This window comes from Bos javanicus, chromosome 12 (assembly GCF_032452875.1).
Source record: "Bos javanicus breed banteng chromosome 12, ARS-OSU_banteng_1.0, whole genome shotgun sequence".
Lineage (NCBI taxonomy): Eukaryota > Metazoa > Chordata > Mammalia > Artiodactyla > Bovidae > Bos > Bos javanicus.
Window position 1 is genome coordinate 82,389,377 of NC_083879.1, and position 17,067 is coordinate 82,406,443.

Sequence of the window (17,067 nt, forward strand, 5' to 3'; positions counted from 1 at the left end):
TTTTCACTCTCCTCTTTCACTTTCATCAAGAGGCTCTTTAGTTCTTCTTCATTTTCTGCCATAAGAGTGGTGTCATCTGCGTATCTGAGGTTATTGATATTTGTCCCAGCAATACTGATTCCAGCTATTGGCTATAAATTGAGAACATATGGGATCTGACCTGATCGCCAGGCAGTTAGTATCCATGCAATCTTGGCTGATCATTTACCCTAAGAATTGGTTTACTCATCCATAAGATGAGAGTCCTGCTACCTGCCCTATCCATCTCAAGATATTATCATTAAACAAACCACAAATGTGAATTCACTCAGGGAAGGGCAGAGTTCTCTCCAGGGACATCAGAGGAGCACAGAAATGTGCGGAAACTAGATAGGCTCATCATGATGCTGACAAAGTCATTCTGTGAGTCAGCTCGGAAAAGGCACTTCTGGCTGGAACGGTACATTTTTGTGTTTGGTGTGTGCATGGTACTTGAATAGCCCTTTATCGGCATTAAATACAGGTCATTTTGTTTCTGGCCAAATGTCATCGGTTCTTAAGACAGATGAAACCAAAACTGTAAATCAAACCGTGGAATACAATGCTCCCCTGAACAGTTTCCAAAGCACTTTTACTGCTTTAACATAAATGCATCAGGGCCCCACCGGGGACACTCAGTACATTGGAGTCATCTACAGTGTTCAAGTCAAAGTGTTAGTCGCTCAGGCATGTCCAGCTCTTTGCAACCATATGGACTGTAGCCCACCAGGCTCCTCTGTCCATGGGATTTCCCAGACAAGAATGCTGGAGTGGGTTGTCATTACCTTCTCCAGGGGATCTTCCTGATCCAGGGATTGAACCTGGGCCTCCTGCACTGCAGGCAGATTCTTTACCGCCTGAGCCACCAGGGAAGCCCCCAGTGTCACCTATAAGTAGAATCTAAAAAAACATACAAATGAACTTAAACCCAAAAGAGAAACAGACTCACAGACATAGAAAACAAACCTATGGTTACCAAAGGGGAAAGAGGTGGGAAGGGATAAATTCAGAGTTCTGGGTTAGCAGATACAAGCTCTTATTGAAAAAACAGATAAGCAATAAAGCCCTACAGAGCTGCACAGGGAATTCATTATCTTGTAATCCCCTGTAATGGAAAAGAATCTGAAAAGGATGATGTATATGCATATATACATATATATATCCACACACGTATGTAACATCACTTTGCTGTCTATCAGAAACTAACACAACATAGTAACTCAATTACACTTCAATTAAAAAAAAAAATAGTATCACTTAGTTCAACCACCAGTGAAAAAAAACTCTGTTTTTAAACTGAAAGGAAGAAACTTCTGAAACACAATGGGTTTCTAAAGTTTGGAAAAACGTGGAAAAACCAGACAACAACCACCCTAAGTAATGTGCCCAGCTAAGCACCATCCTGTGTTTCACATTCAAGTTGCTCCTAGACGTGAAGCATGAATTTTCTCATGTCTGAGTTCCATCAGATGCGATTGGTCTGTTAACTAACAACACTAAATAGTTCCCACAACAAGAAATCACACTCCATACCAACTGAATTGCACAAAAAAGGAAATAATGATTTCATACAACACAGCACTTTCTACCTTAAAAGTACCACCTAAGTGGGGCAGTTTTCCTCGAAAGAAGTTAGCAAAAATTATCAATCTCCTTTTCAAAAAGTTACATGTAACCACCAATATACACTTGACACATTTTTGTAGAAGACTTACAAACTCAGCGTGGCCCATAATAGATCCCTGGCTAAGAACTCAGGGATTAACGTTCTAGGATATTCCACCTTTGCTAAGGTTCTGTAGCATCTTAGAATAATCCCATCTCACTCATCAGTATTTACTGGAGAGTTCAGCAATCCAAAGCATTTGAAAGGACAAAGGAAAGAATTTCATGACGCCATCAATTCCATAGTTTATCTTATGCCATCTGTGAGGAGAAGCTCTAATAATCTCAAGATCTTTTACTCTGAGCTCTTCAAAGAAGATGGTCTTCTCATTTCCCAGAATTTGAAGGTTCCAAGTGAACAGTAAATTCTTAGCTGTCATAGGAAGACTCACAGCAGAGGGGGAAGAGATAAGAACAAGAGTAGAGATAAACGGTGCTGAGAGTGGGGACTGTATTTTGAAATCTCTATGTCGCCAGAGAAATGTTGAGTCATTCAACAGCAGAAGATGCAGAGACAAGTTGCCAAGTTTTGAGTTTTTATTTTTATTTTTTTTTCAGGCTGAACCTAAATACTCAGAGGATTTCCGTGAGTCCTGCAGAAGCACCAGAGCTTTATGACTCCCGGTAAGCATGACATTCCATAACCACCTTCCATCTTTGATCTAAAGCAAAGTCCCTCTCCAAGATACTGCCCGGGCGTCTGGGACCACCGGTGAGGGAGGGAAAGGGGGACCGCGGGATGGTTCAGCCAATCAGATTGACCTCATGGCCCATCGCGCGGCTGTAGGCTGGATCCACAGAGATGAGAACGCCTTGCTCATCACTGGCTTTTACAACCTGGATTTCTCAGGAATCTGGGCTAGACCTGAATTTGCTTCTTAAACCAGAAACAGACAGTAGAATTAACTGTGAGACAGAAGTTTAAATTCCGGGTGAGTGAGATAAAAGGCTTAACGTTTTTGTAGGAAAAAAATGCCCGAGTGCCTCCGCGGGTTGGGTCCCTGCCTTCCACAGGAGTTGTAGCTCTGAGTCCAGCCCGGGTCCTGAGCTCTTATCAGCCTCCGCGGTGTGCACGGAGCAGCTCAGCATAGGAAGATACAGGCGCGTTGGTCTTTGCAGCACAGCTGGAGTTTCCCCGAAGCGCCCACGACCTTCCACGTGGTGAGGACCTAACCCGCTGCCTACCTCCTGGTGATGCTTTCAACTGAGAATGCCCGGCTCTTCTTTACCCGTTTTTCCCACACAACTTTGCTTAGTGCTTTTGCTTGGAAGTGTGTGCGTTCACAGCAGGTCATACAGTTACACACACACGCACCCAAGTGAGGTGTCAGCATCCATACCTTGTTAAACACAAAACTTCTATATATTGATACCTTGTTCCGCATTTTGCTTTTTTACACTTTATAATACCACTTGAAGAGCTTTCCACAGCACCAGAGATAAATTATCTTTAAAAAAATTAACATACATACTGCCAAAAAAAAAAGTTCAAAGAATGTAAAAGAGAATAAAGTGTAAACCAAGCATCCTTTTAATCCCAAATGTTCCCCCAGACTCATTGCTAAAGATGCTAAAGAGAACTAACATAAATAGACATATACACACGTAGGGAGGGAAAGAGGATTAAAGATTGTTGTTGTTCAGCTGCTAAGTCCTTTCTGACTCTCTGTAACCTTGTGGACTGCAGCCTCAGTTCAGTTCAGCTCAGTCGCTCAGTCGTGTCCGACTCTTCATGACCCCATGAATCGCAGCACAACAGGCCTCCCTGTCCATCACCAACTCCCAGAGTTCGCTCAGACTCACATCCATCAAGTCCGTGATGCCATCCAGCCATCTCATCTTCTATCGTCCCCTTCTCCTCCTGCCCCCAATCCCTCCCAGCATCAGAGTCTTTTCCAATGAGTCAACTCTTCGCATGAGGTGGCCAAAGTACTGGAGTTTCACCTTCAGCATCATTCCTTCCAAAGAAATCCCAGGGCTGATCTTCTTCAGAATGGACTGGTTGGAACTTCTTTCAGTCCAAGGGACCCAAGAGTCTTCTCCAACAACACAGTTCAAAAGCATCAATTCTTTGGCACTCAACCTTCTTCACAGTCCAACTCTCACATCCATACATGACCACAGGAAAAACCATAGCCTTGACTAGATGAACCTTTGTTGGCAAAGTAATGTCTCTGCTTTTGAATATGCTATCTAGGTTGGTCATAACTTTCCTTCCAAGCAGTAAGCATCTTTTAATTTCACGGCTGCAGTCACCATCTGCAGTGATTTTGGAGCCCCAAAAAATAAAGTCTGACACTGTTTCCACTGTTTCCCCATCTATTTCCCACGAAGTGGTGGGACTGGATGCCATGATCTTCATTTTCTGAATGTTGAGCTTTAACCCAACTTTTTCACTCTCCTCTTTCACTTTCATCAAGAGGCTTTTTAGTTCCTCTTCACTTTCTGCCATAAGGGTGGTGTCATCTGCATATCTGAGGTTATTGATATTTCTCCCGGCAATCTTGATTCCAGCTTGTGCTTCTTCTAGTCCAGCGTTTCTCATGATGTACTCTGCATATAAGTTAAATAAGCAGGGTGACAATATACAGCCTTGACATACTTCTTTTCCTATTTGGAACCAGTTTGTTGTTCCATATCCAGTTCTAACTGTTGCTTCCTGACCTGCATACAGATTTCTCAAGAGGCAGGTCAGGTGGTCTGGTATTCCCATCTCTTTCAGAATTTTCCACAGTTTATTGTGATCCACACAGGCAAAGGCTGTGGCATAGTCAATAAAGCAGAAATAGAGGTTTTTCTGGAACTCTCTTGCTTTTTCCATGATCCAGCAGATGTTGGCAATTTGGTCTCTGGTTCCTCTGCCTTTTCTAAAACCAGCTTGAACATCAGGAAGTTCACAGTTCACGTACTGCTGAAGCCTGGCTTGGAGAATTTTGAGCATTACTTTACTAGCATGTGAGATGAGTGCAATTGTGCGGTAGTTTGAGCATTCTTTGGCATTGCCTTTCTTTGGGATTGGAATGAAAACTGAGCTTTTCCAGTCCTGTGGCCACTGCTGAGTTTTCCAAATTTGCTGGCATATTGAGTGCAGTACTTTCACAGCATCATCTTTCAGGATTTGAAATAGCTCAACTGGAATTCTATCACCTCCACTAGCTTTGTTCGTAGTGATGCTTTCTAAGGCCCACTTGACTTCACATTCCAGGATGTCTGGCTCTAGGTCAGTGATCACATCATCATGATTATCTGGGTCGTGAAGATCTTTTTTGTACAGTTCTTCTGTGTATTCTTGCCACCTCTTCTTAATATCCTCTGTTTCTGTTAGGTCCATACCATTTCTGTCCTTTATTGAGCCCATCTTTGCATGATATGTTCCCTTGGTATCTCTAATTTTCTTGAAGAGATCTCTAGTCTTTCCCATTCTGTTGTTTTCCTCTATTTCTTTGCATTGATTGCTGAGGAAGGCTTTCTTATCTCTCCTTGCTATTCTTTGGAACTCTGCATTCAGATGCTTGTATCTTTCCTTTTCTCCTTTGCTTTTTGCTTCTCTTCTTTTCATAGCTATTTGTAAGGCCTCCCCAGACAGCCATTTTGCATTTCTTTTCCATGGGAATGGTCTTGATCCCTGTCTCCTGTACAGTGTCATGAACCGCATTCCATAGTTCATCAGGCACTCTATCTATCAGATCTAGGCCCTTAAATCTATTTCTCACTTCTAGTGTATAATCATAAGGGATTTTATTTAGGTCATACCTGAATGGTCTAGTGGTTTTCCCTACTTTCTTCAATTTAAGTCTGAATTTGGTAATAAGGAGTTCATGATCTGAGCCAGTCAGCTCCTGGTCTTGTTTTTGTTGACTGTATAGAGCTTCTCCATCTTTGGCTGCAAAGAACATAATAAATCTGATTTCGGTGTTGACCATCTGGTGATGTCCATGTGTAGAGTCTTCTCTTGTGTTGTTGGAAGAGGGTGTTTGCTATGACCAGTGCATTTTCTTGGCAAAACTCTATTAGTCTTTGCCCTGCTTCATTCCGTATCCCAAGGCCAAATTTGCCTGTTACTCCAGGTGTTTCTTGACTTCCTACTTTTGCATCCACATCCAAGGAGCGGTGGCTGTGCAGGTGCAGGAGGGCCTAGAGGAGCTATCCCACGTTGAAGGTCAGGAAGGGTGGTGGTGAGGAGATACCCCTCATCCAATGTAAGGAGCAGCAGCTGCACTTTTCTCGAGCAGCTGTGAAGAGATACCCCACTCCCAAGGTAAGAGAAACCCAAGCAAGACAGTAGGTGTTGCAAGAAGGCATCAGAGGGCAGACACACTGAAACCATACTCACAGGAAACTAGTCAATCTAATCACACTAGGACCACAGCCTTGTCTAATTCAATGAAACTAAGCCATGCCCGTGGGGCAACCCAAGATGGGCGGGTCATGGTGGAGAGATCTGACAGAATGTGGTCCACTGGAGAAGGGAATGGCAAACCACTTCAGTATTCTTGCCTTGAGAACCCCATGAACAGTATGAAAAGGCAAAATGATAGGATACTGAAAGAGGAACTCCCCAGGTCAGTAGGTGCCCAATATGCTACTGGAGATCACTGGAGAAATAACTCCAGAAAGAATGAAGGGGTGGAGCCAAAGCAAAAACAATACCCAGCTGTGGATGTGACTGATGATAGAAGCAAGGTCCGATGCTGTAAAGAGCAATATTGCATAGGAACCTGGAATGTCAGGTCCATCAATCAAGGTAAATTGGAAGTGGTCAAACAAGAGATGGCAAGAGTGAATGTCAACATTCTAGGAATCAGCGAACTCAAATGGACTGGAATGGGTGAATTTAACTCAGATGACCATTATATCTACTACCGTGGGCAGGAATCCCTTAGAAGAAATGGAGTAGCCATCATGGTCAACAGAAGATTCCGTAATGCAGTACTTGGATGCAATCTCAAAAATGACAGAATGATTTCTGTTTGTTTCCAAGGCAAACCATTCAATATCACAGTAATCCAAGTCTATGCCCTAACCAGTAACGCTGAAGAAGCTGAAGTTGAATGGTTCTATGAAGACCTACAAGACCTTTTAGAACTAACACCCAAAAAAGATGTCCTTTTCATTACAGGGGACTGCAGCCTGCCAGGGTCCAAATGTTCATGGATTAAAGATGGCTCAGACGGTAAAGAATCACACTGCAATGCAGGAAATCTGGGTTTGACCAATGGGTTGGAAAGATTACCCTGGAGGAGAGCATGGCAACCCACACCAGCACTCTTACCTGGAGAATCCCATGGACAGAGGAGCCTGGCGGGCTACAGTCCATAGGGTTGCAAAGAGTCAGACATGACTGAGCGACTAATCACACACACACACACACACACACCCCTCTCATAAACAAGTGGAGGCTGTTTCTCCATCCCCTTGAATCAGGGCTGGTCCTATCACTGTGTTAGCCAATTAAACATGGCAGAAGAACACCAAATCCTTTTCTGGGCTGAAGCTTTTGAGGGAACTAGATGCTTCTTCTCCTTGGAAATGAGATGCCACCGTAAAAACTCTCACCACCCTGAGACTGACAAGCTGCGAGATGATTCCAATCACAGTGCGGGCCAACCCAGTGCTCAGAAATGACTGGGTTCTCCAAGTGTGTTATCCAGTCCAGATGTTTTAGTCTGTATATTTTCAGCTGTGGCTGGCTTTGAAGCATCTTTTTTTGCAGCTTTGATAGGTTTTTTTTTTTTTGGTGTGTTTTTTTCTTTTCTGTGTGAATTAACTTATTTGACCCTTCACATTGTTAATCTTGTATTGAATTATAAGACTTCTATATATTGAGAAAATTAATTCATTTTGTGCTATGAATAAATTTTTAGTATTTGTGTAATCAAACATATTCATCTTTCTGCTATGGTCATAGTTAATAGGATTTTCCCACTCTAGTATTTGTTCCTTCACATATTTTTTTCAGCTATTTTATATTTCTTTCAACATTCAATATTTAGGGTTTTATTAATTTATATTGCTGTAACAAGCAATATAGAGATCTAGTTGTCCTTTTCAGGTGGCTAGTTATTAATTAATTAAATGCAGTCTTTATATAGAGTTTCTGACATCTATTGGGGTCTTTTTTCTTCTATCTTTTAATTCACACAAAATTCTCAGCTTTAGTTTAATTTGATTATTTTTAAATATGAGATAAAAATCATTTGACACCTATAGATGCCATTAATGAATTTGAGTTTGAACACTAAGTGAAAGATTCTAGCAAGATTCATACATTATAAATTCATCTTTATTACATTATAAAATCATCTTTCCAACTGTAGAGAGGTTAGTTGTTTTTTTTTTTAAGAAGATCACATTCCCTGAAGAACCAAAAAAGAAGGCTATTTTCACTTAATGCTTGCAAGCACAGAAGCACCATACACAGTATTTTTGTAATTTTTGGAATTAGCAAAGTTAATTCTGAACTTCCAACATATAGGTCATGCAAAATGAGAGGTTAATTTATGTGAGCAGTCATGGGCCAATTTGCTCTGGAAACATAAAGGTAGTGAGATATAAATTGCTTGAAATCATAGGGAAAGCAGTATTCACAGTTCTGTTACTTTATATCATAGTTCTTAGTTTCTTCTGCTTTATTTTAAAGTCCACTTAAAAATGGGTGCTCTTCCTTCCCCAAATGGAATTTCTGTTATTAAACATAGAAAAAATTGCTTGTTTATCTTTGAATCTCCTCTGTGCTGATCACAGTGCATTGAATATAATGAGTATTAAGCAAATGCCAGATCAATGATCTGAATGTTTGAGTCCAATGCCTTATATTTTTATTTGAAACGTCATCAAGCTCCATAAGATCCCTGGATTGGGAAGATCCCCTGGAGAAGGAAATGGCAATCCACTCCCGTATTCTTGGCTGGAAAATCCCATGGATGGAGGAGCCTGGTCAGCTACAGTCCATGGAGTTGCAAAGAGTCAGACATGACTGAACGAGTTCTCTTTCTTTCTTTCCTTTTCTTTAAGCTCCCAAAGTCAAAGACACAGTATGCCACAGAAAAAAAAAAAAAAACAAAGCAGACAAAAAGAAAGAACAAACTTTTTAAAATCACTCTACTAAAACTATTGCAAATGTTTGTCACTGGATTCAGCTACAGCTAGCCCAGTGAAATAGCAAAAGATAAGGACTTGAGAATTCATCCCCCAGTATGTGTATCTACTGTGTGTGTGGGTGTGTGCTGCGTGTGTCCAGTCACTCAGTCGTGTCAGACTCTGCGACGCCATGGACTGTAGCCCACCAGGCTCCTCTGTCCATGAGATTCTCTAGGCAAGAATACTGGAGTGGGTTGCCATTCCCTTCTCCAGGGGATCTTCCAGACTCACCGATGGAACCCAAATCTCCTGATTGGTGAGTCAGTTTAATTACCACTGTGCCACTACTCTATGATACATCTATTTTTCTATCTACCTATACATATTTATCTTTCCATTAACGTTAAGCTTGCCAGGCTCCTCCGTCCATGGAATTTTCCAGGCAAGAAAATTCCACTGGAGTGGGTTGCCATTTCCTTCTCCAGGGGATCTTCCTAACCCAGGGCTCAAACCCGGGTCTCCCACATTGCAGACAGATGCTTTACCATCTAAGCCACCAGGGAAGCCCAATTTATTATAAATATATTCATAAACTAGTTATGCCTAGGCTCTGGTGATAAGTCTGGAGGTAAAATGGAAAGCCATCAATCACAGAGGCTCTGACGGATTTTTTTAAATTCATTTATTTTCCTTTTGGCTGCGTTAGGGCTTAGTGGGCACACGCAGGCTTCTCTCTAACTGTGGGGCACAGGCTTCGTTGCCCTTGGCCAGGCAGGATCTTAGTTCCCCAATCGGGGATTGAACCCATGTCCCCTGCATTGGAAGGCAGGGTCTTCACCCTGGACCACCAGGGAAGTCCTTCTGACAGATTTTTACTCAGGACACTGAGTGAAGACTTCCTCCAATAAAATATAAGCAACACTAACCTAACGGTGTGTTCACAGGGTTAGAGCCAGAAGCAGAGGTTGTGCACAAGGGGTTTGGGAAGGAATGATGCGATCAAGGAGACCAAAGAGAGCTGGTTCTGGGAGTAACGGAGGAAGCACTTTCCAGGGAAAAGGAAGCAGGATGACGGTGCTGCAGATGAGCTCAGCCAACACACAGAAAATCAGTGTTGTTAGGGAACAAGTCTCCTGGACGTAGGGCTGATAACTATGTGTTTCGTGTTTCGCTGATGCACTTGACGTGGAGGTGTGTGGGTTTTCTCCCTCTCTCTTTCGCCTTCTATCCTGGCAAAGAAAGTTCAGAGACCTTTCCAGTCCTTCTCGTGTGCTACTCCGGGTATTAAAGTATTTACAAAAGAGCAGCTCAGCTCTGCTGTTCACCAGCTTGAGACGTGGAATTCCTATTGAAAAGAGAGGAGGAAAGGACCTCTTTCAAAAGGCAGCCCCACTTTCTTTTACAAGGTAAAAAATAACCATGTAATAGCAACATAAATACACGACTGTTGACAATGTAAGTGCCAAGTAACCATGGAGTAATTATCTAGTTCTCTCCCTTTTTTAAAACAAAGACCAAGCTGAAAGTCTAAGCGCTGCAAGTTGCATGATGATTATTCCGTTCATTACTTGGTAACTGGAAGTATAATTATCAAGTAATCTGCATGAACATAATTACGTATTTACATAGTCTTTGCCGTGTAATTATAGAGGAGTTCAATGATTATACAGTACACTCCTTGAAAAAGAAAGTGATACCAAAAAACAACAAAAAAATCTGTGTGAAGTAGTCATCTCAAACAGAAAGAATTAAACATGAGGATGATTTATCTTAGAAAAGTCCTAAATTATAACATAAGTGAACAATAAAATTAGATCAATTTCTGATCATGAAAATCAATCAGAATCCCTTTCATGAATTATGGATGCCTGCTGAGACAGTCAAACCGTTTCATCCTTGAAGGGCTCAAGAAAAATAGTAGAATTTGCTTTCTTATTTCAAAATGAAGAGGTTTTTTCCTTTATTTATTGCTCTAATCATCTTTAACTCAGTCTTCTTTCTCCCACTATTCAAATCACAAGTATCTCTTTTAAGCTCCAAGATGTTTAATAAGTAAAGAAAAATGAGGAGGAATAAAATTGAATAGTATCGATCACTTAACAAAGTTCTGAGGCTTTTTCTCACTCCAAAAAGAACATTAAGTACTTTGTTTTTGAAGATTTTAAATATAGATGGTTTTATAAAATGATGTTCTGGGATTTTTAAGCATTTTGATAACTGCATCCTTATTTTTTAAATCTGTCTAGTGACTGATAAATGGACCATGGATACCTTTGCTTTCTGTCTCCAGTGGATGTTCAGATACACTCAACAACTGGATGGTATATTCTACACAGTGAAGATTATCCCTTAAAAAGGTCATTGTCTGAAGTCATTTGCATAAGACAATTATTCAGTCTGAAATGAGTTAGAAGTGATTTCTGTTGCATATGCCACATGTGGATAAGAACCTGTAAACTGCAAAAGATACACAGAAAGCCAACACAAATTGAGACCTGTGATAATTTCACATTAGCCATTGTCCTCTAAATAAAGATATTCCCTCAGGACACAGACTGGCTTACATTGGAGTCTAACAAGCTTAGCAAGCTGACTTTTTAAATTCTCTAAATGCTATTGAACACATCCATGGAGTAGTTCACTGCTATTTTTCAGAGTTAAAGCAATCTCTGAAGGTCGGTGACTGGCAGTAAGAAAGTAATTTAAATAGGAGACAATCCAGAACAGTATATGAGACCATCTGATCTGTAGCCATTTTTGCTGAAAACATTACGAATTAGCTTTTATGTTTTTGGTGAACAAAACCAACATTGAGTCTTTTAAAAACTCCTTGTAAATTAACAGCATAACAGATATTCAAGACCCATTCCCTGTGTTTCCATCAAATATTGTTTCTTCTATAAGAAGTGGCTTCCTTGGTGGCTCAGACGGTAAAGCGTCTGTCTGTAATGTGGGAGACCCGGGTTTGATCCCTGGGTCGGGAAGTTCCCCTGGAGAAGGGAATGGCAACCCACTCTAGTATTCTTGCCTGGAGAATCCCACGGACAGAAGAGCCTGGCGGGCTGCAGTAGTCCATGGGGTCTCAAAGAGTTGGATACAACTGAGTGACTTCACTTTCTTTTCTTTCTTTCTATGAGAATAGAGGGCTTCCGGGTGGCTCAGTGGTAAAGAATCCACCTGCAACACAGGAGACTCGGGTTCCATTTCTGGGTTGGGAAGATCCCCTGGAGGAGGAAATGGCAACCCACTCCAGGATTCTTGCCTGGGAAATCCCGTGGACAGAGGAGCCTGGCGGGCTACAGTCCATGGGGTCGCAAAAAGTCGGGCACAACTGAAGCAACTGAGCAGAGCAGCAGAACAAGAATAGAATCTTCCTTCCTGGTCCCAGCTGTGATGGCCAGAGCACAGAAACTGGGAGCCGTGCTTCTCTGAGAGTCTGCCTTGGGCTCTGCGGAGTACAGATACACACTAAGATAATTTATACTTTAGCACACAGAGGTGGCTCCTTGCTGGGAACGTGTCTATGACTCACACCATTCCGGCTCCCTGGAAACATTTCTTCCTGGCTCCTGCCCTGTGTCCCTGAAACAGAATTCAATTTAGTGGTTTGTGAGGTGTGCCTCTTCCCTCTTCCAAGATGGGCGAAGCTTGGAGGTACAGGAAGGAATTAGCAGAGCAACTAAGCAAAGGATGAACAAATGGGTGACGTGTGGATTTCTCCCTCTGACATGGCACATGGACTCAGTGGATTCTTGTGAGTGTAATGAAGTGCCAGCAGACGAAGAGCAACATTTCGAAGTCCACATAGGAGATAGGGAAGAGTAGAATTCAAGTCCTGTCTTTGGAGTCCCACCAAGGGGAACCCCAGGGCTAGTGCAGGAACCTGAACCAGCCATGGTTTCCCTGCCATGATGGATGGGAGTGCTCTTAGGAATACAGGCCAATTCCCAAAAGGACGCTGTCTCAGAAAAAAAAAAAAAAAAAAGATGGTAGTTGCTGGTGTCTCAAAACAAGAATGACCTATTGATCATCCATTGATCTGGACACCTCATCAGAGGAAAGACACTGGAAGTTCAATAGAGTAAAAGGAGAAAAAGATGTGACCACACGTGTATGTCCCTCGAGTTGATGAACCAAGTCATAGGAGTTCAAAGTGTTCATGAAATGCACAAATACATGATAAATGTCACAAGAGTTAATGTGTCGCCACCATCCACAGACTTCCCAGAGAAGGGCCCTGGCTAGTTTTCTTAGTTTAATAAAATCCTGCCTCCAAATTATGCAGCCCCCACAGTCTAATTAAACCTGACTTCTTGCCAAGACTTTTTAAATGTTTTTCAGGGCATTGCTCTTTTACCCTTTTTAAAATGTCGTGAACACAGTGAAAGTGAAAGTCGCTCAGTTGTGTCCAGCTCTTTGCGATCCCATGGACTAAACAGTCCCTGGAATTCTCTAGGCCAGAATATGGGAGTGGGTAGCCGTTGCCTTCTCCAGTGGATCTTCCCAACCCAGGGATCAAACCTAGGTCTCCCACATTGCAGGCAGATTCTTCACCAGCATATGAATCAGTGATGTTGGTATAATTGGATTTATGTTAGAGAATGCATTGTAATTAACAATTACATAGCATATTAATATACCAACATTGCTGATTCAGAGTTCACGGATAAAATTATTCTCTTCTTTAATGAATTACCTATATCTTGAGTCCTTTCTAAAAACCTATCACCACTCAATTACACCCATTACATCCTAGAAAACCTTCTGCCAGGTTCTTTGTGACCCATTAAACATGGGAGTCAGAAGAACTTCCATATCTATTAAAAATATATTAGACTTTTACCAAAACTGAAACATAATTTTCTTCAAATTCAGAAACAGAATTTTGGAGAAAATCAATTACTGGAATTTTCATGTTCTTCTGTGATTAAAAAAAAAAGCCAATATAAGCCAATCATTTGTGAAACTGTTAAACAGGCCAAGTGTCTTCGAGACTTAGCATTTTCAGGCACTCAGTATTTTCATGTCTAGTTTTCCCCCATCACTAAGAGAAGGACTGGTCAACTTATTCATGGCATGGTGTTGTGAATTGACATTTATGTAACCTCAGAATTGAAGTATGTCACAGAGACCAGCCAGCCCAAACTTCTGCCTAATACAGTAATCTCCTCTTCATTATCCTTGAGAAGCAAACATCTCTGTTACTCACACGGATCAATCCCTTTCCCATCACACTGCCAAGCAAGCTGTTTCAGAAAGTTCTGACCTCCTAGGGGTCAAGGTCACCTTTTTCAGCTTTCATCCATTACCCATTTTTGATGCCACAGACAAGAGTATGTCCAGGCTTATGTGTGACAGCTCTCCAGGTATTTGAAGAAAGTTATTTTATTCTCAAGCGGCCCTTTCACTGGCTTATTTAACTCCAGTAATTTCAACTTTTCCTCTTATGCCATGATTTCCAATTGACTAACAACTCAATCAATTCTATTTGAATGTCTCAGTTTGTAAATATTCGTCCCCCAAGTATGCCACTCAGAAAAGCTTCCTTCTGGTAACTGTTTCTGGAGATGGGTTATAGTATTTTTGGAAAGAGCTCAGATATCAAAACCATATAGACTGCTAGTTCTAAACCCAGGTCTTACACAGACCAACGGTATAATCCTGAGCAAATTACATAACCTCCTTGTTTTCTCATCTGTAAAAAAGAAATCATAGCACATGATAAAATTATGTCGAGAACTAAGGAAAATCGAAGTGGGGATACTCCTCTCCCAGCACAGGGTGGTAATCCTTAGTGAACAACTATCATTATTACAGTTCACTTTCACATGCTAGAAGAGAGTGACGCCCAGGGATAAACAAGCTGCCTTATATATCCAGATGGATATGTGAATATTCGAGAAGCAAGAACACTGCTTATCTCCCGAGAATGATTTCTCTGTTTTTTGTATTCTTTCCCTTGGCTCTAGTTCAAGGGTACAGATTAAGCCATTGTTTTTTGTGAAGTGACACTTTCTCCATTTCAAGTGTTTCGACTCTGGGAATCGAACGGTAAAGTTTTCCAAAATCCCAAAGCAGTGCTTGTGTTTTCTAATTTTATTTGAAATAAATGATCTCCCAGGTCATAAATTCTCTATATCATCAACCAGTTCTTCACGGGTGCTCTAGGAGAGATTTGTGTTATTGCTGACCCTAAATCTACACCAAACACCTCTTTCCTTGCTCTAGAAATCACTATGAATATGGCACGATTGAGGAGTTCCACTTCTAAGTGTCCCACTGTAGGGCTAGCGTCCAGAGGGAAAAAATCAGAGAGAGACAGACAAAGGCACCCTTCGCTCTGTTCACGCACTGAGATTAAGAGGCTCTTTCACACGCACTGGCCCTGCACAGGTGGCCTCTGTAAGATCAGGCTCGATCTAAAACAACACTGAAATCGAGGCAATTGGATTTTTAAACCTGAGATGCTCTGGAAGGCAAATAGATCTCCTTTCAAACTTTATAGGAGAAATTCTGACCTCAGAAACCTCTTCCTTTTCTAATGTCCCTGTCTTGGGATCTGCCAGTTTAGAACTCTGAGCGTGATGGGAGGTAGAGGAGATATCCTAAGTGTGCAAAATCAAGAGAACTTGTTCCAGCGTACACAAGCGAGTAATTAGTTTGAAGGGGATGGAAAGATGGTTTGTTCGGTGAGGATGATCCGATTCATGTCCACTGGCTCCATTTCCATTCCCAGGGGAGCCAGGGGCGCCTCCCAACCCCAGACTTCGAGGCTTCTGAAATTCCTCACAAACATTATCTTAACGTCTCTCTTTCTGTATTGCTGTTGCTGTTGCGTTGCTAAGTCGTGTCCAGATCTTTTGCAACTCCATGGACTGAAGCCCGCCAGGCTCCTCTGTCCATGGGATTCCCCAGACAAGAATCCTGGAGTGGGTTGTCATTTCTTTCTTCAGGGGACCTCTCCAACACCGGGATTGAACTTGGGTCTTCCGTATTGTTACCAACCATAAAAAAAAATATTTAGCAACCCTACCAAATGCCTTGAGAACTTATTTGGAAATAAGAGTGAAAAGAGCTGACGTGGACTTCAGGAAGGATCTCGAGTAGAAAGATAGACAGTGGCCGAGAGACCAATCCCCAAGAGATGACATTATCACAAATAATTCATGTCTAGTTGGTGTATGAGAGTTTCCAAAGCCCTTTCCTGTTCCTAATTTCATCTGAGGCTCATAAGTATAACGCAGCACAGCGTGCAAGGCACTCTCATGAATGAAACAGTAGAGCCATCACAGTGGGCGCAAGCAGACAGGGGTTCCTTCTGTGTAAAATCAGGAAAGCTTTAAGAGATGGCACCGGGAGTAAAAGTTTGTGTTTAAGAAGCCCAGCATGGGGCTCCCCTGCTGGCCCAGTGGTAGCAAATCCACCTGCCAGTGCAGGAGGCAAGTATTCCATCCCTGGTTCCAGAAGATCCCACATGCCACCAGGCAACAAAGCCCATGTGCCACAGCTACTGAGCCTGTGCTCCAGAGCCCGGAAGTCACACCTATTGAGCCCACCTGCAGGAACTACTGAAGCCCATGCTCCGAAACAAGAGAAGCCACTGCGGTGAGCAGCTCGTGTACTGCAACTGGAGAGCAGCCCGTGCTTGTCGCAACTAGAAAAAAGCTCACGCTCAGTTACTAGACCCAGCACAGCAAAAAAATAGATACGTAAAAATAAATAAAGTTATATTTTTAAAAAGAAGTCCTGGGTGATTGCCAAGGGCACGATAGTTATGTTCCAAGATCAGCAAGGAGACCCCTGCACCGAAAGCTCAGGTTGCCTCCTCCTGATTATACATCCCGGATGCGTCTCTAGGATACCCGTCGCCACAGGGTCCAACATCTTTTCCAAAGGCCCTTGGTACCCTGCGCTCCTGAGCTGCCCCTTCCCTCTCCCATCCAGTCGCATTCCATGATGCACTTAAAATCCCATTTAAGACTCAGGTTACAGGGTCGGTGGCTCAGACGGTAAAGCCTCTGCCTGCAATGTGGGAGACCTAGGTTCGATCCCTGGGGTCGGGAAGATCTGCTGGAGAAGGAAATGACAACCCACTCCAGTATTCTTGCCTGGAAAACTCCATGGATGGAGGAGCCTGGTAGGCTACAGTCCATGGGGTTGCAAAGAATAGGACATGACTGAGCTACTTCATTTTCACTTTCACTTTCACTTACAGATACACTCAGAGCCACACGCTGGGCAGTGAAGGCCCAGCCCCTCCTTCTATCTGGAAAACCAGAGCCCCCACCACGAGGCCTCACGTGC

General features: G+C 42.4%; 1 long non-coding RNA gene across 1 annotated transcript; it reads left to right on the top strand.

Moving 5' to 3' along the window:
* The first annotated feature begins 1,956 nt into the window (after positions 1-1,956).
* Positions 1,957-11,299, top strand: LOC133258105 (uncharacterized). Its single transcript, XR_009739820.1, has 3 exons — positions 1,957-2,030; positions 2,242-2,307; positions 11,010-11,299. It is a non-coding gene; the product is annotated as an uncharacterized LOC133258105 (long non-coding RNA).
* Positions 11,300-17,067: the final 5,768 nt, after the last annotated feature.